Source organism: Lissotriton vulgaris, chromosome 1_1 (assembly GCF_964263255.1).
Source record: "Lissotriton vulgaris chromosome 1_1, aLisVul1.2, whole genome shotgun sequence".
NCBI classification, from domain to species: domain Eukaryota; kingdom Metazoa; phylum Chordata; class Amphibia; order Caudata; family Salamandridae; genus Lissotriton; species Lissotriton vulgaris.
In genome coordinates, this window is record NC_141685.1 from 1,784,006,843 (window position 1) to 1,784,033,363 (window position 26,521).

The window sequence follows — 26,521 nt, forward strand, 5'->3', positions numbered from 1 at the left end:
GTAGGGTAGTTCTTGCTCCCGCAATGTCTTTTTCACTTCTAAGAATGTCCTCCTCCGTCGCGATACCTCAGCTGTGCAATCCGGGAAGAAAGATATCCTTGAATTTTGGATTTGGATGGCCGGCGCCACTCTGGCCGCATGAAGGATGGTGTCCCGATCGCGAAAATTAAAAAGTCTTGCCAAAATCGGTTGTGGCGAGGCCCCTGGTTTCGGTTTTCCTCCTGGAACTCTATGGGCCCTTTCCACAGTGAAAAAGTTTGGGAGGCCCTTGGGGGCAAGCTGGTTCTTGATCAGATCTTCCACATATAGATCCAGAGAACCCGTAGTTTTAGATTCCGGGACTCCCAGGATACGGACGTTGTTTCGCCAGGAGCGTCCTTCATGGTCGTCCAGTTTTTCTTTGAGCGATTTGTTATCGGCTTGCAGTTTCTCCATTTCCACCTGCAGGTCCGATACATCTTCCACCAGGGATTTAGTTACCACCTCCACTTGCTTCACCCTTTCACTCATTTTCTGGAGGTCTGCCCGAATGAGAGTTACTTCCGTTGCTGTTGCCCCCACCGTCGCTTGCACTTGGGCCAGGGCGCTCAGCACATCCTCTAGCGTGGCTTTCTTTGCATCGTCTCCTTCCGTCCCTTTACTCAAAGACTTGCGTTGTTCCATCTGGGGAGAGACTGTTTCTCGTATGCAAATTTATCAAGCTTAGCTTGGGTGGAAGTATGCTTAGACCCTCTGCCCGCCATGTTCACACACCAAGAAATTGCTCACTGTAGCACGTAGCCTGTGGTAGTATTCTGCCAGGAGTTTCTTCGAAGAGAGTGGTCAATGGGACCGCCCGAGTTTCGATGGCGCCTCGGCTACGCAGTAATTGGGCTTTCCGGGCAGGATCCGTACCGACGGGTTTGCACCCCTTCCCAGTCGCGTTGGTGTTCATAGGGCCCGTTGTCGAGCCTGCTGAGACCTCGGTGCGGGCCGCCCAGCCTGTTGTTCGAGAGAGTTCGCGCCCGTAGTGGTGTATGTTATACAAAATGGCGGCGTCGTCGCATTTGTTTTCCGGCTTCGGTTCCGGCTTCGGTTTCCGCCAGTGTTGCCGCTACCCGCAGTACTGACTTGTCACGCTCTTGGGCGGTCTGCGGGGGCATCAGATTCCTACTGCCGCTTCCGCTCGGGTCGTTCTGCACTACGAGCACTTCCGGTTGGTAACACCGCCGAAGCCTCACTTCCGCCCGGGCAGCGCCTCAGCCAGCCTCCGCTGCTTTTCATGTGCCACAAGGCCTTGTTCGGATGTCGTCTTTTCCACCGATTCCCGGGGCACCGCTGCTCCAAAACCTCTCGGCTAAGTGCCGTTCGGTCACTGGACCCGGGACATCCCGTCTGGGTTCGTTGTTGAGCGGATAGGCATGCGATTGATGCGGGATGCCGCCTTACTCCGGGAGCCTCTCTAGTTTGCTGCCGCCATCGTCGGCTGTTAGCCACGCCATCATCATTAATGTATTTGAACAGTTATTTTATATTGTGGTCGGATTATAACCAAATGTATGAATTACATTTGAAATAGAAACATTTCTTTATTATTGTATGTCACACAAAGCACTTTAAAACGAATGTATTTTACAGTTATGAGTTAGTCTGTTTTCCCGTATGAACACAACAACAAAAACCAAATCTGCTTTCTATATTCATGATGAAATAAGATGACAGTTGATGATTGGCTAACGGTAGTTTTAAATGTTAATGGGGTAACTTGCACAATTTACCAGCATTCAAGGCGACTGGGATCGCCGAAATGCGTTTGGTGTTTTTGGGCACAGCAATGAACTTTTGAATATTTAAAAAACAATAAAAACCTGCAACTGAAGTCATTAGAAGAGTCTGTTTCTCCTGTTTGTTGTGGAAAGGCATTGTGGAGATTGGTGTTGGATATATAAATATATATATATATATATATATATATATATATATATATATATATATATATATATATATATATATATATATATATATATATATATATATATATATATATATTCACTGAAAAAACCATAGGTTATAGACCATATATAGTTAGGAATTCGCATTTACAAAACCTTATTTTACTCACACAAAACCATTGAAATTCCATATATAGTTAGTTGCACTAACTATATATCGCGCACCCGCAATCCACTGCTGATGATGTCACATATTACATCATTCATGACATGGTCAGTGACATCACTGATGACATCACTGATGACATCACTGATGACATCTCAAATGACATCACTGATGACATCACTGATGACATCTCATTTGACATTACTGATCACATCACTGATGATATCATTCATGTGATAATACGATGAACCTCTTCAGACTCTAATATAACCTTAGATACAATCAGTGTAAACAGACACTCACAGACTGTCACTCATCCATGGAGTTACTCACACACCTAGTCATCATGCAAAGAATCAATCACACCTCCATTTCCTCAACTATACAGTTATACAAACTTTACTTATTCAAACATATACTAACACATATTTACTCTCTTATACAATCCCTGATACAAGTTCACAATGATCCATACAGCCACTCACACATTCACTGGCTCTTATGCACAGTTATTTATATATGTCAACTCTCACATGTACTGTGTTTTACATATGTACTTACTTTGACATGTAGCACTGAGATATCCATTCACTCACCAATACACTCATGCACACAGTCAACTGCCCATACAGCTGTTTCCACATGCACTTTTGAAACCATACATCTAGTGAATCAACTGCTCACACATCTATGCACAGAGTCATACACCTCCCAGCCACCCACACACACACTCAGTCTCCCATACAAATACTTGGGCAACCAATCAATAACCCATATAGTTACTCATATAGCTACTTATCAACACATGCAACAGTTTACAGAACAACAGACATAATGATGCACAAATTAAGACAGTTTAGTCACTAACCCATACACTCAGTGAGACACATTTAATCACTCACTCATACAGTCAGTCATACACCTACTAAATCCTTCATCCAGACACTTATACATCCACTCATTCTTCAATATGTAAGACATATTTTAACTTTACAGAAACATACAGTCACTGGATGTTGTCATCAGTGATGTCATCAGTGATGTCATTTGAGATGTCATCAGTGATGTCATCAGTGATGTCACTGACCATGTCATGAATGATGTAATATGTGACATCATCAGCAGTGGATTGCGGGTGCGCGATATATAGTTAGTGCAACTAACTATATATGGAATTTCAATGGTTTTGTGTGAGTAAAATAAGGTTTTGTAAATGTGAATTCCTAACTATATATGGTCTATAACCTATGGTTTTTTCAGTGAATTTTCAAGGTTTTGTAAATGCTAATTCCTAACTATATATGGTCTATAACCTATCGTTTTTTCAGTGAATTTTCAAGGTTTTGTAAATGCTAATTCCTAACTATATATGGTCTATAACCTATGGTTTTTTCAGTGAATATATATATATACATACATATATAAACATATATCATCTGTATATCTATATAAATACAAACATAAATGCATGCATACATATACTTATATGCATACAGATGCATGTTATTTACATGAAAGTTGAAAAAACACTAATAAAAGCAAAGCTAAAAAGCCACCTCATTACAAACAGAATGGCTTTAACTTAAACGAGGTTTCACAAGACAAGGGAAACCCAAAAGGAATAAAACTAGGGTCCTTGGGCAGTTTATCTATTATACAGAACAGGGGACCCTAGTAATTGAGGATCACACAATGATAGACATATACTAAATAGTATACATGACCTCTGTCCAGCCGGGCAGGTGTTTATTTTTCAATTATTGTACTGATTTTTTATATATAAAACATTTATACAAAAAGTGGGCACAACCTGTGACCCACAAACAACAAGACAAAACAAGTGACAAAAACAGATATGCGAAAACGCACACAAAAGCGGTCTGTACTTGTTATCTGATTTTACAGAGTGAATTTCATTCATAGCAACCCATTGTTGAAAGAATTCACAAGGTCAAACCAACATATGGAGCATTAAGTCGACGATGTTTCGATGCAATTGAACAATATATGCATCATCATCAGGACAAGAGAATAATTTGTCATTTTTGTCTACAGAGCATGTTTCAATCACAATGCCTCTTGGTATGTAATAATCGGATGTTCTTGGCCATGTTTAGGGAATCAGGCGTGGCAACGCATAACTGCTCCGTGGTTGGGAGGAGGAAAATAGTGCTGGATATTAAAGCGTTCGCTCGTGGCCGTTCCGGGATTGCTTCATAGGAATTTGTTCATGCAGCATGATAGCTGGGCAATGGGGTTCTGGCGGAAATCGCCATTAACTTAAACGAGGGCGATATCTATTGCATTTTCAATGCTTGTTTACTTTGGTTCCATCAAGAAGGCATTCAGATGTGTCACACATTTGCCATAAATTCTGAATGTTAGCACTCTAGTTGCACATTAGATCACTGTAGTAAAGCTACTGCTCACCAGGGACGTCTGCTGCTGGTATTCAAAGTGCATGTTTCAGTCTGCATGTCAGAATTTTTTTAATGAAATTGAAGAGGGTTTGAGAAGTCACTCAAAATGTGCCCTAATTTTTCTTTCTGCAGCACTAATCATAATTCATATGGCAAAATATACCCCCTCATTTTGTTCCTTTTTAAATTAAATGTTTTAAGAGTTACCACTTTATTCCAATCAAGATGGCTTCAGGTGTGCCATACCTTTGTAATAAGTAGGACTGTTAGCGCTCTAGTTGTTCTTTAGAACACTCTGGGACATTCTGTCATTGGGCTATACTTGGGCTACATCTGGGTGATATTTGGGCTACATTTGGGCTCTTTTGTCTCTGGTGGCCATTTTGGGAGACTGCATGTCAGAATTTTTTAATGAAATAGAAGAGGATTTGAAAAGTCACTCAAAATGTGCCCTAATTTTTCTTTCTGCAGCACTAATATTACCTTCTATTGCATAATATACCCCCTCATTTTGTTCCTTTTTAAATTAAATGTTTTAAGAGTTACCACTTTATTCCCATCACGATGGCTCCAGGTGTGCTATACCTTTGTAATAAGTAGGACTGTTAGCGCTCTAGTTGTTCTTTAGAACACTCTGGGACATTCTGTCATTGGGCTATACTTGGGCTACATCTGGGTGATATTTGGGCTACATTTGGGCTCTTTTGTCTCTGGTGGCCATTTTGGGAGACTGCATGTCAGAATGTTTTAATGAAATAGAAAAGGATTTGAGAAGTCACTCAAAATGTGCCCTAATTTTTCATTCTGCAGCACTAATCATACTTTCTATGGCAAAATATACGCCCTCATGTTGTTTCTTTTTAAATTAAATGTTTTAAGAGTTACCACTTTATTCCAATCAAGATGGCTTCAGGTGTGCCATACCTTTGTAATAAGTAGGATTGTTAGCGCTCTAGTTGTTTTTTAGAACACTCTGGGACATTCTGTCATTGGGCTATACTTGGGCTACATCTGGGTGATATTTGGGCTACATTTGGGCTCTTTTGTCTCTGGTGGCCATTTTGGGAGACTGCATGTCAGAATGTTTTAATGAAATAGAAAAGGATTTGAGAAGTCACTCAAAATGTGCCCTAATTTTTCATTCTGCAGCACTAATCATACTTTCTATGGCAAAATATACCCCCTCATGTTGTTTCTTTTTAAATTAAATGTTTTAAGAGTTACCACTTTATTCCAATCAAGATGGCTTCAGGTGTGCCATACCTTTGTAATAAGTAGGACTGTTAGCGCTCTAGTTGTTCTTTAGAACACTCTAGGAGGCTGCAGTAGAACACAAAGGAATCAACTGACAGTCTCTGTCCTTGTTGGATGTACATGTTTTACTGAGAATGTCAGACTTCATTTTCACATGACTGAGAAAGATAATGTGAATTTACAGAAAATATGCTTTCAGTTTAGCTTATAGATCCCCTTCCAAACCACTGTGGGAAAATCATGAGATATTAGTTTTCTTTCAAACAATATTCATGATATCACAGCAGAAGGTTTTTTCACATGGTAAAATCACCTTAGAACCCACCACAATTCCTAAAACGAGTATGGTACCATCAACAAATGATTTATAATGTAACTAAAGTCCTAAAACCCTCTATTAACTACAATGCTTTTTAATGAGGTGCTATCATGTATATTGGTCCCAAGATGGCTGCCAACACTTCTTGGATGAAGTGCTGACAGCCAATCAGATCAGATGTGTGGTTAGGCTCCGCCCAGATATATATCTTTTTTTGAACCTAAATTACTCAAAATCCACTGGAGCACATATATTGAGACCTAGCAAAGGCACATCGGGCTAACAGTCCCTACAATTTTGCCAAGTTTCGTGCAAATCCATTCAGCCGTTCGAGCTAAAAGTGAGGCCAACCGCCCTATGGAAATTAACATGGGAAAAACGCGTTTTGGGACCCCCCTTTTTTCTCGGCCCTCCCTTGATGAAACCCCCCCAAATTGTCAGGGGCTGCTCAGAAACAAAATGTTCCATTTTCCTGAAAATTTCAGCCAATTCCGTCTACAAACGCCAAAGTTATTAGACATAGAATTTTCAAAAATCCCATAGAGAAAAATCCTAACTATATATACCTACTGGCGACCGCCAGTAGGTAATATATATATATATATATATATATATATATATATATATATATATATATATATATATATATATATATATATATATATATATATATATATATATATATATATATATATATATATATATATATATATATTACCTACTGGCGGTCGCCAGTAGGTAGTTATAGTTAGGATCTACTTTCCATAGGAAATCCGCAACATTCTATTGGGAATAACTTTGGCGCCGGGGGACGAATCTTCGCGAATTTCCCAAAGAAGGTGGCCTGCTCCGCTCCGCTCCTTCCCTGAAAATGTGGGGGGGATTCGTCAAGCGGGGGCCAAGATAAAAGGGGGTCCCAAAACGTGTTTTCCCCATGTTAATTTCCATAGGGCGGTCGACCTCACTTTTACCCCGAACGGCTGAATGGATTTCCACCAAACTTGGCAAAATTGTAGAGACTGGTAGCCCGATGTGCCTTTGCTATGTCTCAAGATATGTGCTCCAGTGGTTTTTGAGTAATTTAGGTTAAAAAATATATATATATCTATCGGCGCGCCCCGGTACGCGCACCGGGGAGCGCACCGGGCATGCTACGCGACTTGCGCGCGGAAAGCTGATTGGCTCTCGGGTGTCTGTAAAAATTCGAAACAGTCAGGAGCGGCCGCCATCTTGTGTCTCGGTAGGATCGAGACACAAGAGGTGGCAAAAACAAAGGGGGAAATGACCATAAGGGGGCAGTGTAGACCCCCCCTGACCCCCTAGGTTTGATGTGGGGGCCATAAAAGGGCCCCGCGGGGCAAAAAAAATAATATTTTTTTTCGATTTGCGCGGGGGTAGCGCCCGGTACGCGCACCGGGGAGCGGACCGGGGAGCGTAGCATGGGGAAAACTCAGTTTATTCACTGCGTCATCTCTACGACCCTTTCTTGCGTCAATACGCCCCTTTTGCATACATTACACCTGACATATAATGTGGCACAGGGGTTTACAAAGTGACGCATCTACCTAGATGCGTCACTTTGTGAATATAACTCAATAAGGTGCATGTTTTATGCTGCTGATGCGTCACAAAAAGTGACGTACCGGTGGCGTAAAAGTGACGCATGGCCTTATAAATGAGGCCTTCAGTCTTCTACTCATGCGTCATATTAAATATATGACGTATTATGTCGCAAGTACTTACAGATACGTCAGTATTTCAGACCTATCTGTAAGTGCAAAAGTGATGCATTGCTGAAGTGTGTCACAAAAGTGATGCAACTCCAGCAATGCATCCTTTCACATGGGGCCAGGTCCCATGTGAAAGGGCATGCATCAGTCTTACGCCTGCTGTGAAACAGGCGTAAGATTTGGACGCAACAGCGTCATAAAAGTGACGCAGTGATATCTCATAGATTTCACTGCGTCACCTCTACGACCCTTTCCTGCGTCAATATGTCCCTTTTGCATACATTACATCTGACGTAGGTATAATGTTGCGCAGGGGCTTACAAAGTGATGCATCTACCTAGATGCGTCACTTTGTAAATATGACTGAATAAGGTGCCTTTTTTACAGCACTGGTGCGTCACAAAAAGTGACGCACCGGTGGCGTTAATGTGACGCATGGCCTCATAAATGAGGCCTTCAGTCTTCTATTCATGCGCCATATTAAATATATGACGTATTATGTCGGAAGTACTTACAGATACGTCAGTATTTCAGACGTATCTGTAAGCACAAAAGTGATGCATTGCTGGAGTGTGTCACAAAAATGATGCAACTCCAGCAATGCACCCTTTCACATGGGGCCAGGCCCCATGTGGAAGGGCCTGCATCAGTCTTACGCCTGCTGTGATCCTGGAGCAAGATTTGGACGCAACAGCGTCATAAAAGTGACGCAGTGATATCTCATAGATTTCACTGCGTCACCTCTACGACCCTTTCTTGCGTCAATACGTCCTTCTTGCATACATTACACCTGACGTAGGTATAATGTGGCGCAGGGGCTTACAAAGTGACGCATCTACCTAGATGCGTCACTTTGTAAATATGACTGAATAAGGTGCATTTTTTACAGCACTGGTGCGTCACAAAAAGGGATGCACCGGTGGCGTTAAAGTGACGCATGGCCTCATAAATGAGGCCTTCAGTCTTCTAGTCATGCGTCATATTAAATATATGACGTATTATGTCGGAAGTACTTACAGATACGTCAGTATTTCAGAAGTATCTGTAAGCGCAAAAGTGATGCATTGCTGGAGTGTGTCACAAAAATGATGCAACTCCAGCAATGCATCCTTTCACATGGGGCCAGGCCCCATGTGAAAGGGCCTGCATCAGTCTTACGCCTGCTGTGATACAGGCGCAAGATTTGGACGCAACAGCGTCATAAAAGTGACGCAGTGATATCTCATAGATTTCACTGCGTCACCTCTACGACCCTTTTTTTGCGTCAATACGCCCCTTTTGCATACATTACACCTGACGTAGGTATAATGTGGCGCAGGGGCTTACAAAGTGACGCATCTACCTAAATGCGTCACTTTGTAAATATGACTGAATAAGGTGCATTTTTTACAGCACTGGTGCGTCACAAAAAGTGACGCACCGGTGGCGTTAAAGTGACGCATGGCCTCATAAATGAGGCCTTCAGTCTTCTAGTCATGCGTCATATTAAATATATGACGTATTATGTCGGAAGTACTTACAGATACGTCAGTATTTCAGACGTATCGGTAAGCGCAAAAGTGATGCATTGCTGGAGTGTGTCACAAAAATGATGCAACTCCAGCAATGCATCTTTTCATACCCTTCCACACCCCCGTTCCTTTTCAACATTTTCTTTGAATATCCACATTCCCCATGTTCACTCTCCTTCTCCTTACTTTCCTTCCCAACACTCACCTCCTTTCAGTCCCCCTACTTCACTTCCTTTGTCCTCTCATACCTTTCTGTTGTTTCTTACTCATTTTCCTTTCCATTATCAATGCACTCCACTTCACTTACTCTTTTTCATTTTTTTAAGAATATAGCTCTTTGATGAGAATTGGAGGTAGTTCTGAAAAGAACTTTTTTTTTCTTCTTTTTTCTTTTTTTAGAACAAAAACAAAAACAGGGAATGGAAACTGCTCAACAGGAGCAAAAAAAACAAAAAGAATTAGGGCTGGGAACGGCAGCGATGGTTCTCCAATGCTCGAACCATGAGCAGAACACTTTGCTCCCCAAAGGTAAGTAGCTGATCACAGTATCTGCATTTCAGGACGCCTTTGTTGAATGCAGGCTGAATGTTTGGAACCAGCTCTTGCGATCGCCCCCTCACTGAAGTAGTTGCTCCTCCGGTTGATGTAGAGGCCCCATCACTGGGAACGTCTTGTGCCAGAGCCCTGACACTTTCCCTGGCAAAATTCTGGGGGTGCTTCCTCTCCACATGGCGAAGCATTGTGGAGTTCCCAAAAGAAAATTTCTTAGTGGGGTCACCCCGTGACAGGACTGTGTGACAGATCCTGCACTCCACTTTTGGAGCATTGACCTTCTTCTGGTCATCAGGTATGGAAAAAAAATTCCAGATGAAATGCTCTTTGACCTTCGGCTGAGGAGGCTCTTCATCAATGAATTCAGGCTCATCTTCACTGCTGGATGGTCTGGCAGCCATGATTATCCAAGAAAGATCCAAGAGCAAAAAGGCAGGTCTTTCAGTCACAAAAGTCAAAGAAGAAGTGAAGGAAATGTGTGGGGATTTCATTCTTTGTAAAAAAAACTGTTAGCACCCAATAAAAAGTGTTATTTTAAGGTCACATGACTTGACGCGCTGACGCTGCGCGCACCGGAGCGTTTCCGGGGGCGTATACGCGGCGCGAACGTAGGTGCTTCCGGGGGCGCATACGCGGCGCGAACGTAGGCACTTTCGGGGGCGCTAACGCGGCGTGCCTAAGTGACGTTTTGATAGTTTCACGGAAATGCAAAATTATTTTCATTTCCTTATTCAAAAAAACTGCTTTTATATGTATGGTACTAAATGTCTTGCGTTATTATTTACTTTTCATTCATATTTTTTTACTCGAACGAAAGTAGCGCTCTGGGTGCGCTTTCCGGAGAGCTTACTGGTGCGCGGACCCAGAGCGCCTCAAGAAAAAATGATATATATATTTTTTTTCAATATTATTATTAAAAAAATAATACTAATTAATAAAAAATCGTAGGTTACAAACTCGATATAGAAAGGAATTAGCATTTAAAAAACCTATGAAATTCACTGAAAAAACCATAGGTTTCACACCAGTTATAGTTAGGAATTAGCATTTAAAAAACCTATTGAATTCACTGAGAAAACCATAGGTTTCACACCAGTTATAGTTACCTGGAAATTTTACTGACATAAAACCATTGAAATTCCCACGTTATAATTAGTTGGACTCACTATAACTTGCGCGCCTGCAATGCACTGCTGATGATGTCACATATTACATCACTCATGACATGGTCAGTGACATCACTCATGACATCACTGATGACACGATCCTTGTGACAGAGTGACAGACCTCATTTCAGTGTAATGTAACCCTTGAAACACATATTCAAACATAGAATCTAACATTTTCAAAAACATGGAGATACCCATACCAGTTACAACAACCAATTCAGTAATTCCGCCATCTATATACACATCCATTCATTCACCAACAGTTCTATATAGTCACTCGTACATATACTCACTCATCATATGTAGTGATACACCTATACATCCTGTTACACACCGACAGTCAACCAAAAGTTACTCACACACATACTCACATATGCAAATAAACTATTAAACATCCATTTATTTACATATACAGCTATACACACACTACCACCTTACTTCTAAGGAAACTTACACATACTTACTCTCTTAAACAATCAATTATAGAAACACATACTTATTTAAACAGGAACTCTTACAATCTCTCACTCTCACATTTACTCACTTATATACATCAATACTCACATATACTAGATTAAAACATATGTAGTTACTGATAAAGAAACTAGTGAGACAGTCATTCACTCACTAACGCACACACATACACACTCATCCACCCATACAGTCCTGCACATAAGCTGTCTTCAAAACACATACAAACAGTGAGTCAGTCATTGATGCATCTATGTGCTAAGTAATACCCCCACCAAACCATACAGACATTCATATTGATACTAAAAAAACATCTAATAACCCATATACACACACATGTAGCTACTCACCAACCCATGCTGCCACTTATACACAAAGTGAAACACTGATACAAACAGTCAAATATATAAACATTACTCGCTAATATATGTATTCTCTAAGATACACTTAATAAGCCAGTTAACCAATCAATTAAAAAAAAAATCCAATAAGACACTTATTTAAACATTTATTTTTCCATCCACCTTTACAAATACATATATAAAACATATTTATTTTTCAGAAAGACACACATTCACTGGATGGTGTCATCAGTGATGCCATGAGTGATGTCACTGACCATGTCATGAGTGATGTAATATGTGACATCATCAGCAGTGCATTGCAGGCGCACAAGTTATAGTGAGTCCAACTAGCTATAACGTGGGAATTTCAATGGTTTTATGTCAGTAAAATTTCCAGGTAACTATAACTGGTGTGAAACCTATGGCTTTTTCAGTGAATTTAATAGGTTTTTTAAATGCTAATTCCTAACTATAACTGGTGTGAAACCTATGTTTTTTCAGTGAATATATATATATATATATATATACACACACACATTTCTATGTATTTATGCATGTGTAAACATATAAAAATACACATATAAATCATATAAATATATATGTATGTATACATACATATGTGTGTGTGTCTATATGTATATATGTATGTGTCATGTACAATGATTATTAATTTTGTGTTGCAAACCTTAGAGAGAAATATATAAATTCACCTCCCTCTCCTCTCTCCTCTCCCTCCTCCTCCCCCCTTCCAAACTTCCCCCCAAATTGTTGTTTTGGGTGTTTTTCTCTCAAACCATACATAGAAAATATCCTTCCTTCCGTTTCACACATATATATAAAAAAAGAAGAAAGAAAAATGTAAAACTGTAAATCTTTAATCATGACTATGTGATAGATTGTGATAGTTCTTAAATTAGCCATGGTAATTCACCCTTAGTGTTGCGAAAAAGGAAAAAACTGGCAACCATCAATAGCCACGGTCTATAGTACTAAACGGAGGTTAACAGTCTAGTCTATTTTAATTGAATCAAACAAGGGATTAAATGCACTATGTCACTTTAAATAGATGTTTTAGACGGCAGGACTCTATGGTCCAGTTGAAGGCAATCGCCAAAATGCTTTAACCGTCAGTTTTTTTGCTCGCACTCATGGTGTACTGAAAATAAAGCACTTTTAAATTGAAAAATACCTGCAGACTCTCTCTGTGCTGTGGAGACTCTGGCTGAATGGTGAGGACCCTGAGGAGTTATGTTTGAAGATATGTGTATCTATATATATATTCACTCAAAAAACTATAAGTTTTAGGGGTGTTATAGTTAGCTGGACATTTCACTCATACAAAACCATTGAAATTGCTCCTATATAGTTAGTTGTGCTAACTATATTTCACGCACCCGCAATCCACTGCTGATGATGCCACATATTACATCATTCATGACATGGTCAGTGACATCACTGATGACATCTCAAATGACATCAATGATGACATCACTGATGACATCATCCAGTGAATGTGGTTTGCTTCGTTATTTAAATATGCATTATATATATAGCAATTTGCATTGAAGTATGAGTGGATATATAAAAATAAATATCTGTATGAGGACTTTAACAATGTATAGTGTCTCACTAAATATAGTGGATAGTGACTATACTGTGTGAATATCTGTATCACTTTGTCAGTTGTTGTGTAAACTAGTTCTCTAGTTAGTTACTAGCTATGTGAAAGTCTATATTAGTTATTGATTAGTTAATTGAGTATTCGTATGGGAGAGTGAATGTGTGTGTGGTTCGGTGGAGGGTGTGTGACTGCCCAAAGATGTGTGAATAGTTGATTCAGTAGATATATGAAGTTAAAACTACATGTTCTAACAGTTGTTTGGGTGAGTGAATATTTTTATGGGTGTGGTGATGAGCAAATATACTTTTCAATGGTACATGTCCAACAAACTGGAAAAATAAAAGGCAGTGTATGTGTCAGTTGTTGTATATAAATAAGTATACATAAGACTAAATGATTGTGTGAGTGACTGTATGGATAACTGTATGCTTGTAATAATTATTTTATAATATACTAAATATGACTTACTATCTAAATGAATAGATGAAGAGGTGTTTGTATAAGTGTGTAGCTAACTAAGTATGTAAGTATTATCCATTGTTTGCATAAGTGAGTAGGATAACTTCATATGTGAATAGGTTGTGTGATGGTGTGTAATGTCGATATAGGTGTATACGTATTTTTGATAGTGTTCTATTTTTCATTGACAGCATGTATGAGTGAATCTACAGGTAAGTGATTAGATGTGTGTATACATCTAGGAATCAATGAGTGGGTTTTTAAATACTTGTATTGCTGTGTCAATGAATTCAAATATGAAACTCTGTATTTTACAAAGAGTGATGAAAGATTTTACTAGTGTATGACAAGGTGTATGTGATTGTCATGTGGATGATGTCATAAGTGATGTCATCATTGATGTCATTTGAGATGTCATCAGTGATGTCACTGACCATGTCATGAATGATGTAATATGTGGCATCATCAGCAGTGGATTGACTAGCCCACTAGGACCCTCCAGTATAAGCCAGGGGGCTGCATTGCAGAGAGGTGTAATGAGGCCACACCCTTTTTTACACCTCTCTGCAGCGCAACCCCTGGCGTGTTTGCAGAGTAGGAACTAATTCCCCTTGCATACTGGGGGTCCCTGGGGCCAACTAGCCCACCAGGAGCCTCCAGTATGCGTCAAGGGGCTGCGTTTCTTTGCCCCGGGGGCGGCAGTCCCTGGGGAAGTGTGGGGGAGATTGTGGACCCCCACACTTCTTTGTCACTATGCCCCCGCGATTTGGTCCCCCCGTGGGGTAATTTAAAAAAAAACAGACCAGGTTTAAAAAAAAAATGGTCCTTTTTTGTCCTTGTGGGACCACCTGCGCAGGCCTAGGGTGTCAGGGTGTATCTACCCTGCCCCCTTTTTGTGTTCTTCATGTTTGTTTTTTTGCTTTCTTTTGCCTTTGTCTATCGAGCACAAGATGGATGCCAACACTTCCTGGTTAGAAGTGTTGACAGCCAATGAGCATGCAGCTTTCTCGGGAAGGCATGCTGGTTGGCTGCCACTGTCTGTCAACACTAGCACAAGATGGATGCCAATATTTCCTGGTTAGAAGTGTTGACAGCCAATGAGCATGCAGCTTTCTCGGGAAGGCATGTTGATCGGCTGCCACTGTCTGTTAACACTCCAAACCAGGAAGTGTTGGCAGCCATCTTGTGCCTCGGTAGAACGAAGGCACAAGAAAGCAGTGAAACAAAGGTGCAAAACATGCAAAGGGAGCAGGGTAGAAGCACGCTGACCCCCTAGGCCTGCTCAGGGGGTCCCACAAGGACCCCCAGGCCCCAAAATCTATTTATTTATTTTTAATTGCGATATTCCGAACAATTGAAAATTACTTTTCTTGAGAAACATTTGGATTTGGATTATCATGTCCTATACTTTGGAATTTTTGAAAGACTGACTTTGAGGATGCTATAAATTACTCGAATTGTGTGGGTAAAATTGATGCCTAGTCACTTTGAATAAGAATGTACTTACGTCTCGTCTAACATTTGGAAGAAATATCCAGTTATATGACAACAGGATACCGACATAACTTGAAGGAAATAAGAACGCCCTGAAGAAGTTCTGTTGTACAGAACGAAACGCGTCTGCTGGCTGTGGTACATAAACTTAAGGAAAATAAAAGCATTTAAATATACACCAAGATTCAGCGCTTCAATAAGTACTCTAAGTGATATGATTTGATTGGACTTGTTGTGCAAGTGGTGCTGTGCCAAACTTTGGAATATTCTCCACTACTCTCTACTACTCTCTCTACTACTCACTCCCTACTACTCACTATCTACTACTCTCTACTACTCACTCTCTACTACTCACTCTACTAATCACTCTATACTACTCTCTCTACTACTCTCTACTACTCAATCTCTACTACTCACTCTACTAATCACTCTCTACTACTCTTTACTACTCCCTCTCTACTACTCTCTCTCTACTACTCTCTACTACTCACTCTACTACTCACTCTCTACTATACTCTCTCTCTGCTACTCACTCTCTACTACTCACTCTCAACTACTCTCTACTACTCACTCTACTACTCTCCACTACTCACTCTCTGCTACTCTCTCTACTGCTCTCTACTACTCTCTACTACTCACTCTCTACTCTCTATTACTCACTCTCTACTCTCTACCTCTCTCTACTATTCTCGAACTCTCTACCTCTCTACTTCTACCTCTCTACCTCTCTACCTCTCTCTACACGCACACATATACACTTATATATATATGCATATATATGCATATGCATTTATATATATGTATGTGTATATATATATATACATATATAAACATATATAATCTCCATATCTATATAAATGCAAATATAAATGCATGCATACATATCCATATATGCATACATATGCATGTTATTTACATGAAAGTTTGAAAAACACTAATAAAAGCAAAGCTAAAAGCCACCTCATTATAAACAGAATGGCTTTAACTTAAACGAGGGCGAGATCTATTGCATTTTCAATGCTTGTTTACTTTGGTTCCATCAAGAAGGCATTCAGATGTGTCACACATTTCCCATAAATTCTGAATGTTAGCACTCTAGTTGCTCATTAGATCACTGTAGTAAAGCTACTGCTCACCAGGGAAGTCTGCTGCTGGTATTCAAAGTGCATGTTTCAGTCTGCATGTCAGAATTTTTTAATGAAATAGAAGAGGATTTGAGAAGTCACTCAAAATGTGCCCTAATTTTTCTTTCTGAAGCACTAATCATACTTTCTATGGCAAAATGAACCACCTCATTTTGTTCCTTTTTAAATGAAATGTTTTAAGAGTTACCACTTTATTCCAATCAAGATGGCTTCAGGTGTGCCATACCTTTGTAATAAGTAGGACTGTTAGCGCTCTAGTTGTTCTTTTTAACACTCTAGGAGGCAGCATCGAACACAAAGGAATCAACTGACAGTCTCTGTCCTTGTTGGATGTACATGTTTTACTGAGAATGGCAGACTTAATTCTCACATGACTGTGAAAGATAATGTGAATTTACAGAAAATATGCTTTCAGCTTAGCTTATAGATCCCCTTCCAAACCACTGTGGGAAAAGCATGAGATAATAGTTTTCTTTCAAACATGATTCATGATATCCCAGCAGAAGGCTTTTTCACATGGTAAAATCACCTTAGAACACACCACAATTCCTAAAATGAGTATGGTACCATCAACCCATGATTTATAATGTAACTAAAGTCCTAAAACCATCTATTAACTACAAATTCTTTTTAATGAGGTGCTATCATGTATATTGGTCCCAGGATGGCTGCCAACACTTCTTGGATGAAGTGCTGACAGCCAATCAGATCTCACGATGAGATGTGTGGTTAGGCTCTGCCCAGATATATATATTTTTTTCCTTTTGATTTTCTCAGGAACTACTGGAGGGATTTACACCATTTAAACAAAAGGCACTTCTGCATACCAGTCCCTACCATTTTGCCAAGTTCGGTTTAATTCCATTCAGCGGTTCGGGCTGTAGCCGTGTCTGAACGTCCTATGGAAATTAACATGGGGAAAACACGCTTTGGGACCCCCCTTTTTTCTCGGCCCCCGCTTGACGAATCCCCCCGACTCTTTCAGGGAAGGAGCGGAGCGGAGATGGCTTAAATTTTGGAAAATTACACGGAAAATTCCTCAACCGGCGCCAAAGTTATTCCCATTAGAATGTTGCGGATTTCCTATGGAAACTAGGTCCTAACTATATATATCTACTAAAGACCGCCAGTAGGTATTATATATATATATATTCACTGAAAAAAACATAGGTTATAGACCATATATAGTTAGGAATTAGCATTTACAAAACCTTGAAAATTCACTGAAAAAACCATAGGTTATAGACCATATATAGTTAGGGATTAGCATTTACAAAACCTTATTTTACTCGCACAAAACCATTCAAATTCGCATATATAGTTAGTTGCACTAACTATATATCGCGCACCCACAATCCACTGCTGATGATGTCACATATTACATCATTCATGACATGGTCAGTGACATCACTGATGACATCACTGATGACATCTCAAATGACATCACTGATGACATCACTGATGACATCTCAAATGACATCACTGATGGCATCACTGATGACATCTCAAATGACATCACTGATGACATCACTGATGACATCTCATTTGACATTACTGATCACATCACTGATTATAATATTCATGTAATAATACGATGAACCTCTTCAGACTCTAATATAACCTTAGATACAATCAGTGTAAACAGACACTCACAGACTGTCACTCATCCATGGAGTTACTCACACACCTAGTCAGTCATGCAAAGAATCAATCACACCTCCATTTCCTCAACTATACAGTTATACACACCTTACTTATTCAAACATATACTAACACATATTTACTCTCTTATACAATCCCTGATACAAGTTCACAATGATCCATACAGCCACTCACACATTCACTGGCTTTTATGTACAGTTATTTCAATATGCCAAGTCTCACATGTACTGTGTTTTACATATGTACGTACTTTGACATGTAGCACTGAGATATCCATTCACTCACCAATACACTCATGCAGACAGTCAACCGCCCATACAGCTGTTTCCACATGCACTTTTGAACCCATACATCTAGTGAATCAACGGCCCACACCTCTATGCACAGAGTCACACACCTTCCAGCCACCCACACACACACACTCAGTCTCCCATACAAATACTTGGGCAACCAATCAAAAACCCATATAGTTACTCATATAGCTACTGATCAACACATGCAGCAGTTTACAGAAGAACAGACATAATGATGCACAAATTAAGACAGTTTAGTCACTAACCCATGCACTCAGTGAGACACATCTAATCACTCACTCATACAGTCAGTCATGCACCTACTAAATCCTTCATCCAGACACTTATACATCCACTCATTCTTCAATATGTAAGACATATTTTACCTTTACAGAAACATACAGTCACTGGATGTTGTCATCAGTGATGTCACTGACCATGTCATGAATGATGTAATATGTGACATCATCAGCAGTGGATTGCGGGTGCGCGATATATAGTTAGTACAACTAACTATATATGCGAATTTCAATGGTTTTGTGCGAGTAAAATACGGTTTTGTAAATGCTAATCCCTAACTATATATGGTCTATAACCTATGGTTTTTTCAGTGAATTTTCAAGATTTTGTAAATGCTAATCCCTAACTATATATGGTCTATAACCTATGGTTTTTTCAGTGAATTTCAATGGTTTTTTAATAGCAAATATGAAAAGCTTTAAAATGTCAAGTACGTGATAGGTAAAAACATTTTCGTGTTTATGCACGCTGATGTGCTTTGAACGCTGCCCCACCCTCTTTTCTTTTAGGAGTATTCTCTCTTTGCAGATAGTGAAGGGTAGGTAACGCAGGCCTTTGCCCCCGTTGTAATCCGTCGTGCCTGCTTCTCTCTCCATTTGATTGATTGTTATCCAAGCATTTACTGTTTTAGAATTGGTTCTCTTTGGTTCATTCTCTATTTACAAACAAGCACAGAGTCGCAATACTCTGTTTAGTCTTTGCAGATAGTGAAAGATCGTTTAAAAAAACAAAAGGAATCGAGCAACATCAGTAGGCCACTAAAGGGATCTCTTTTTGACCTCGCTAAAATAGAAACATTAGGAACAACCCCTCATGAGAAATACGAAACTAGTGAGATGAACTGAGCTCGACACCATGATGGCTGCAAGACAGCTCGGCTCCGCCACCCACCCTGCCCAAAATAACGACAAACCCTATGCAAATATTATAAATATATACAACACACCAGCAAAGTAACAGGGTAAAACGTTTTATTAAATAACTATTTACATGGCAGCCTGCTGCAACATCCATCACTGTTCCTGTCGAGGTAGCATAGCTGGCGGCCTAGGGGTGGAGGACCGTTGTGCAAATTTCCCGGAGACGACACCATGCGCCAAGACTCGTCCCTAGTACATCCAGAGCTGATGTCCGACAAGTTGTGTGTGAGGATGCCTTGCTGATGCCGCCACCCCCACCTCCACCTTTTTGTTGCCTGATCCGGCTAGCTCAATCGATCGAGCATGAGACTCATGCACTCTGAACTCCTTGGCCTCAGTCAAGCATCAATAGTAAGATTTTCATACGTGAGTGTAGGTTCATGGTTTTCCATCCACAGACTAAAAGCCTGGAGTGGGAGTGAAAGAACAATAACTCCTGGACTTGCTCCGGTACGGTCGCTCCCTCCCTCCCTCCCTCCCTCGCTGGTCTCACGCACTGTGGACGCCGCAGATCGAATTTGGGTGACTAGCGCTGCACTTTGTGGTGACGCTGTATTAAGATTGTGCTCTGTGATTTGCGCTGTGCCTGTAGCCCTTAAGCGCCCGTTTCAACTAGCGCTGTGCTTGTGTGCTTAAGCGCCCGTTTTTAACTAACGCTGTGCTTGTGTGCTTAGACGCCCGATTTTTGTTATTAGCGCTGTACCTTGCTGACGCTGTGTTTGCTACACGACCTGCTGGTCCATTTGCTGCCCCTGCCTCACTTTCACTAGCACCCTCCATTTTGCTTGTTGTAGTTTCCTGGACCGCCCCTCCTCCCCGCTACCGCCTCCCAGCTGCTGCCCCTCCCACCCACGAACACAGGGATAGCCTCGTCCCCTGACCCACTGTGACCTCCTGGACTTGCTCCGGTACGGTCGCTCCCTCCCTCCCTCCCTCCCTCGCTGGTCTCACGCACTGTGGACGCCGCAGATCGAATTTGGGTGACTAGCGCTGCACTTTGTGGTGACGCTGTATTAAGATTGTGCTCTGTGATTTGCGCTGTGCCTGTAGCCCTTAAGCGCCCGTTTCAACTAGCGCTGTGCTTGTGTGCTTAAGCGCCCGTTTTTAACTAACGCTGTGCTTGTGTGCTTAGACGCCCGATTTTTGTTATTAGCGCTGTACCTTGCTGACGCTGTGTTTGCTACACGACCTGCTGGTCCATTTGCTGCCCCTGCCTCACTTTCACTAGCACCCTCCATTTTGCTTGTTGTAGTTTCCTGGACCGCCCCTCCTCCCCGCTACCGCCTCCCAGCTGCTGCCCCTCCCACCCACGAACACAGGGATAGCCTCGTCCCCTGACCCACTGTGACCTCCTGGACTTGCTCCGGTACGGTCGCTCCTTCCCTCCCTCCCTCCCTCGCTGGTCTCACGCACTGTGGACGCCGCAGATCGAATTTGGGTGACTAGCGCTGCACTTTGTGGTGACGCTGTATTAAGATTGTGCTCTGTGATTTGCGCTGTGCCTGTAGCCCTTAAGCGCCCGTTTCAACTAGCGCTGTGCTTGTGTGCTTAAGCGCCCGTTTTTAACTAACGCTGTGCTTGTGTGCTTAGACGCCCGATTTTTGTTATTAGCGCTGTACCTTGCTGACGCTGTGTTTGCTACACGACCTGCTGGTCCATTTGCTGCCCCTGCCTCACTTTCACTAGCACCCTCCATTTTGCTTGTTGTAGTTTCCTGGACCGCCCCTCCTCCCCGCTACCGCCTCCCAGCTGCTGCCCCTCCCACGCTCCGCCCCCTCCAACATCCATTTATGGATAATGCCTCCACGCGCAGCGTCCACGCGCTTCGGACACGCCGAAGGTGCGCCAAAGGTAAGCCCGTCTACGCCCGTCCGCGCCTGGACCGCGCCCAGCGCCAGTCCCCCTGCCCCTCGCGCTGCCCAGCCCCCCCGCGTTACCTATAACGCTGCCACCCTCCTAGCCCTTAACCCCGGCCGCTCCCCCAACTGCGTCCAAGCCGCTCCTGGACGCACCCATGGACCGTTCTCCTGCCTATCCTGCAAATTCAGCGGCACCGACAACATCTCCGCTGCGACCACAACACAAATTCCCGACCCCAACCACCTAGAATGCATCCTTCTCAACACCCGCTCGGTCCACAGGCACGCCATTGACCTTTGGAACCTACTAGACACCATCTCTCCTGACGTCGCCTTCCTAACGGAAACATGGATGAACGCTTCCTCCGCCCCTGACATCGCCATCGCTATCCCTGAAGAATATAAGATCACTCGCAAGGACCGCACCGACCATACAGGAGGAGGAATCGCTATCGTCCATAAGAAATCCATCCGCATCTCTACCAGCTCCGACGCCAACCTCGATAACTCCGAACACCTTCACTTCCAGATCCACATCGACCCCACGACCACACTCAGAGGCACCCTCCTCTACAGACCACCAGGACCACGCGCAAAATTCAGTGAAGACATCACGGACTTCATCACCCCACACGCACTCCCCTCCAAAGACTACATCCTTCTGGGAGACCTCAACTTCCACCTTGAAAAGAACATCGACCGCAACACCGCCACCCTCTTAGACAACCTCGCCAACCTCGGACTTAAACAACTAGTCTCTTCCCCCACACACATCGCAGGTCACACTCTCGACCCCATCTTCACCTCCAGCAACCATGTCTCCTTCAGCCACACCACAGATCTCCTCTGGACCGACCACAGCTGCGTTCACTTCACCTACAACAAGCCGAAACCCATCATCCACCTCCAACCAACTCTACAAAGAAACTGGAACAAAATCACCACAGAGCAGATCTCCACATCACTCCTTCAAACCTCCCCAGCCCTCTCTTCTAATGCCAACGAAGCCGCCTCCAACCTCACCCTTTGGCTATCCAACTCCGCCGACACCTTAGCACCACTGAAAAAACGTCAACACAAACTTGGCATCAAGAAGGCCTCTTGGTTCAACGACGACCTCAAGAAATCCAAGAAACTGTGCCGCTCCCTTGAAAAGGCCTGGAAAAAAGACCCATCCTCCAGCAACAAGGACGCCTTCAAAAGCGCCATCCGCACTCACCACCAACTGATCCGAAAAGCCAAGAAAACAGCATTCAAAGATCGACTTGACAACAACGCCCACAACAGCAAGGAACTTTTCAACATCGTCAAGGAATTTTCCAACCCCTCGGCCAACTCCAACGACATCACCCCCTCTCAAGCCCTCTGCGACTCCCTAGCCTCATTCTTCCACAACAAGATTGCAGACATCCACAACAGCTTCGACAACCAACCCGGAAGCCAACCCACCCCACCATCAACTGACCATATTCCCCCCGTTAACACCCTTAACGCCTGGAACCCAATCTCCACTGAGGACACCATCCGCCTGATGAACTCCATCCACTCAGGATCCCCCACAGACCCTTGCCCCCACCACATCTTCAACAAAGCAGACTCCGTCATAGCTCCGCACCTCCGAGACGTCATCAACTGCTCCTTCAATTCCGCTACCTTCCCAGAAGATTGGAAACACGCTGAACTCACCGCCCTTCTGAAAAAACCAACAGCAGACCCCACCGAACACAAAAACTACCGCCCCATCTCGCTTCTTCCATTCCCGGCCAAAGTCATCGAGAAAGCTGTCAACAACCAGCTCGCCGCCTTCCTCGAAGACAACAAATCTCTCGACCCCTCACAATCTGGCTTCCGAGCCAAACACAGCACTGAGACCGCCCTCATCGCAGCTACAGACGACATTCGAACTCTACTGGACAATGGAGACACAGTCGCCCTCATCCTCCTCGACCTCTCTGCAGCCTTCGACACAGTCTGCCACAGCACCCTTTTACAACGCCTCAGAAACATCGGAATCCAAGGTAAGGCACTGGAATGGATCACCTCGTTCCTCACCGGAAGAACCCAGAGAGTCCGCCTCCCACCATTCAAGTCCGAGGCCTCCGAAATCATCTGCGGCGTACCACAAGGATCCTCACTCAGTCCCACCCTCTTCAACGTATACATGAGCCCCCTCGCGGCCATCGCCCGCCAACACAACCTCAACATGATCTCTTACGCAGATGACACTCAACTGATCCTATCTCTCACCAAGGACCCCAGCACCGCTAAAACTAACCTACACGAAGGAATGAAAGAAGTCGCCGAATGGATGAAACAAAGCCGTCTGAAACTGAACTCAGACAAAACAGAAGTCCTCATCTTAGGTAAATCCCCCTCTGCATGGGACGACTCCTGGTGGCCGGAAGCCCTCGGAAATGCACCCATCCCGACAGACCACGCACGGAACCTTGGCGTCATCCTGGACTCTTCACTCTCAATGAACAGACAAGTCAACGCCGTATCCTCTTCCTGCTTTAACATTCTTCGCATGCTCAGAAAAACATTTCGCTGGATCCCCCCCGAAACAGGGAAAACAGTCACCCACGCTCTAGTCACGAGCCGACTGGACTACGGAAACACCCTCTACGCAGGTACCACCGCGAAACTCCAGAAGAAACTTCAACGAATCCAAAACGCCTCAGCCAGGCTCATATTAGACATCCCACGCAACGAACACATCTCCGATCACCTTAAAGACCTCCACTGGCTACCCGTCAATAAGAGGATCACTTTCCGACTGCTTACCCACGCACACAAATCACTCTACGACATCGGACCAGATTGCCTCAACTCTCGACTGTCCTTCTACACCCCCTCCCGCCATCTCCGCTCTTCCAGCCAAGCCTTCGCCACTGTACCTCGCATCAACAAGACCACCATGGGAGGCAGATCCTTCTCATACCTGGCTGCCAAAACATGGAACTCACTCCCCGCTCACCTTCGCCTCACCCAGAATCACCTAGCGTTCAGAAAGCAGCTTAAAACGTGGATATTTGACAAATAATCCACCTCCCCTTCCTAAGCGCCTTGAAACCCTCTGGGTATGTAGTGCGCTATATAAATGCTCTGACTTGACTTGACTTGACTAGGTAAGAAGGAAGGCAGAGGTTGTGGGAAGGACTCTGGATATGGTATGTTGCTTGGTCCCTGAGATCCTTCGATGTCACTGCCTTGCACAAATGGCATAAGTCCTGGATTTTGGGTGCCATAGTTGAGGGTTCGGAGCAGCGCTTGTAACACTGTCTGAAGCTTATTTGCACCTGCTGCAGCTTCACTATTCTCAAAGTAAGTGAGGGCTGTTTGTGGACCTGACTGCATTGGAAAACAATGTGATGCGGTGCCTCCCTGAACCGCTTGACGGAGGCCCCCGAGATAATTGCGCCTGCTCCACACCTTGTCCCACAATCCGTTTGACCTGAAGACACGTCCTGCGGTGCCCTGGTCCGACCATCACATATACCTGCGCAAGGAGATGGCGTGGGGTGCAGTAGAAGGGAGAGGCGGCGCGAACGAGCCTCCCCCACCTCCCCAGGTGGAGGTTTCTCAGCTACACCCCAGCGCTTCACTCGACCAGCTGACTTGCGCCTGCTCTTGCGACACAGTGCCTCGCTCGGCCAGCTGAATTGCGCCTGCTCTTGCTATTACAACGTCTCACCCGCCATCCAACGGAATTGCACCCAATCTTGCGGTACAGCGACAGGCGGCTGCTACGGAGCTCACGAAATGGCGGTCGGTTCCACAGACTTGGGCCTGGCCTGCAAAGATGGCTCTAGGCAACCGTGGAACTCAGACGCTTGACTGCTAGGGCATGGGCCCCATTCCCAAAAGAGTCCCCTCAGCCTTGAAGATTCTACAACAGTCACCGGGACCCCCGACTCCCGTAGACTACCGATGGGGAGCAACTGCCATGATAGCTCGCGGAATGGCCACAACGTAGCCACGAGATGGTGGTGCTCTCATGCTAACGCCAGCTTCAGTCTGAAACATCCAGAAACACTGTAGACTACCAATTCGATCAGTTCCGGTGGAGCCTCAATGTGACCCGGTAGAGAAGAACTTGCCCTCCCCTCTTTGATTGATAGTTCTTGTTGCCTGTCCCTTCTCTTGTCATTTAACAGAACTTTTTGGTCTGCTGAAAGGGGTTGTGTTCCGACCGCTGGTTGGTGGAGACATTTTGACTATATTCTGGACCTGCGTTGTCGCGTAATGCGTCATTTGACGCGCCACGTTAGCGCACCCGGAAGTGCTCCGGTGCGCGAGGCGCAGCTTCCCGGAAACGATCCAGAGCGCGGCGCGCAGCGCGTAACGTAAGCATAACAGGTCATGTGACTTGTTAATAAAACTTTTCATTGGTTCATTTTACTTTTGTTATTCTAATGATGAAAGGCTTGGTAATATGACCTAAAAATAACACTTTTCATTGCTTTCGAACATTTTTTTTTCCCAAATGATGAAAGCCCCACCTTTTTTTTTCTCACTCTGACTTGTAAAGCAAAGGACCCAGATGCATTTACAGTTTATCACTAACAATGTTCCAGGATAATGTATTTTCCCAGGAAATATACAACTGTCCTGCAAGTAAAATATTCCTTTTTCGAGAAAAAGGGCGTTTCTTCGCCCCATGAGGGAGCCGTTGAGCAAAAGAGGCTCGGCCTGCTGTCTTAGTCGCTGATAGGCATGAATATCGGATTCTTATTGATCACTTTATGTTGCAGGAGTGGAAAACACAACAGCCCTTGACCATTTATCTTTACTGCGTTCCTGCGTATTATACCTTTTAATCGTCATGTAATCGGGCTGCTTTATTTCACTTGCCTTTTACTCATTCGAAAACAGTGCCTATTATTCAAAACTATTCCAAA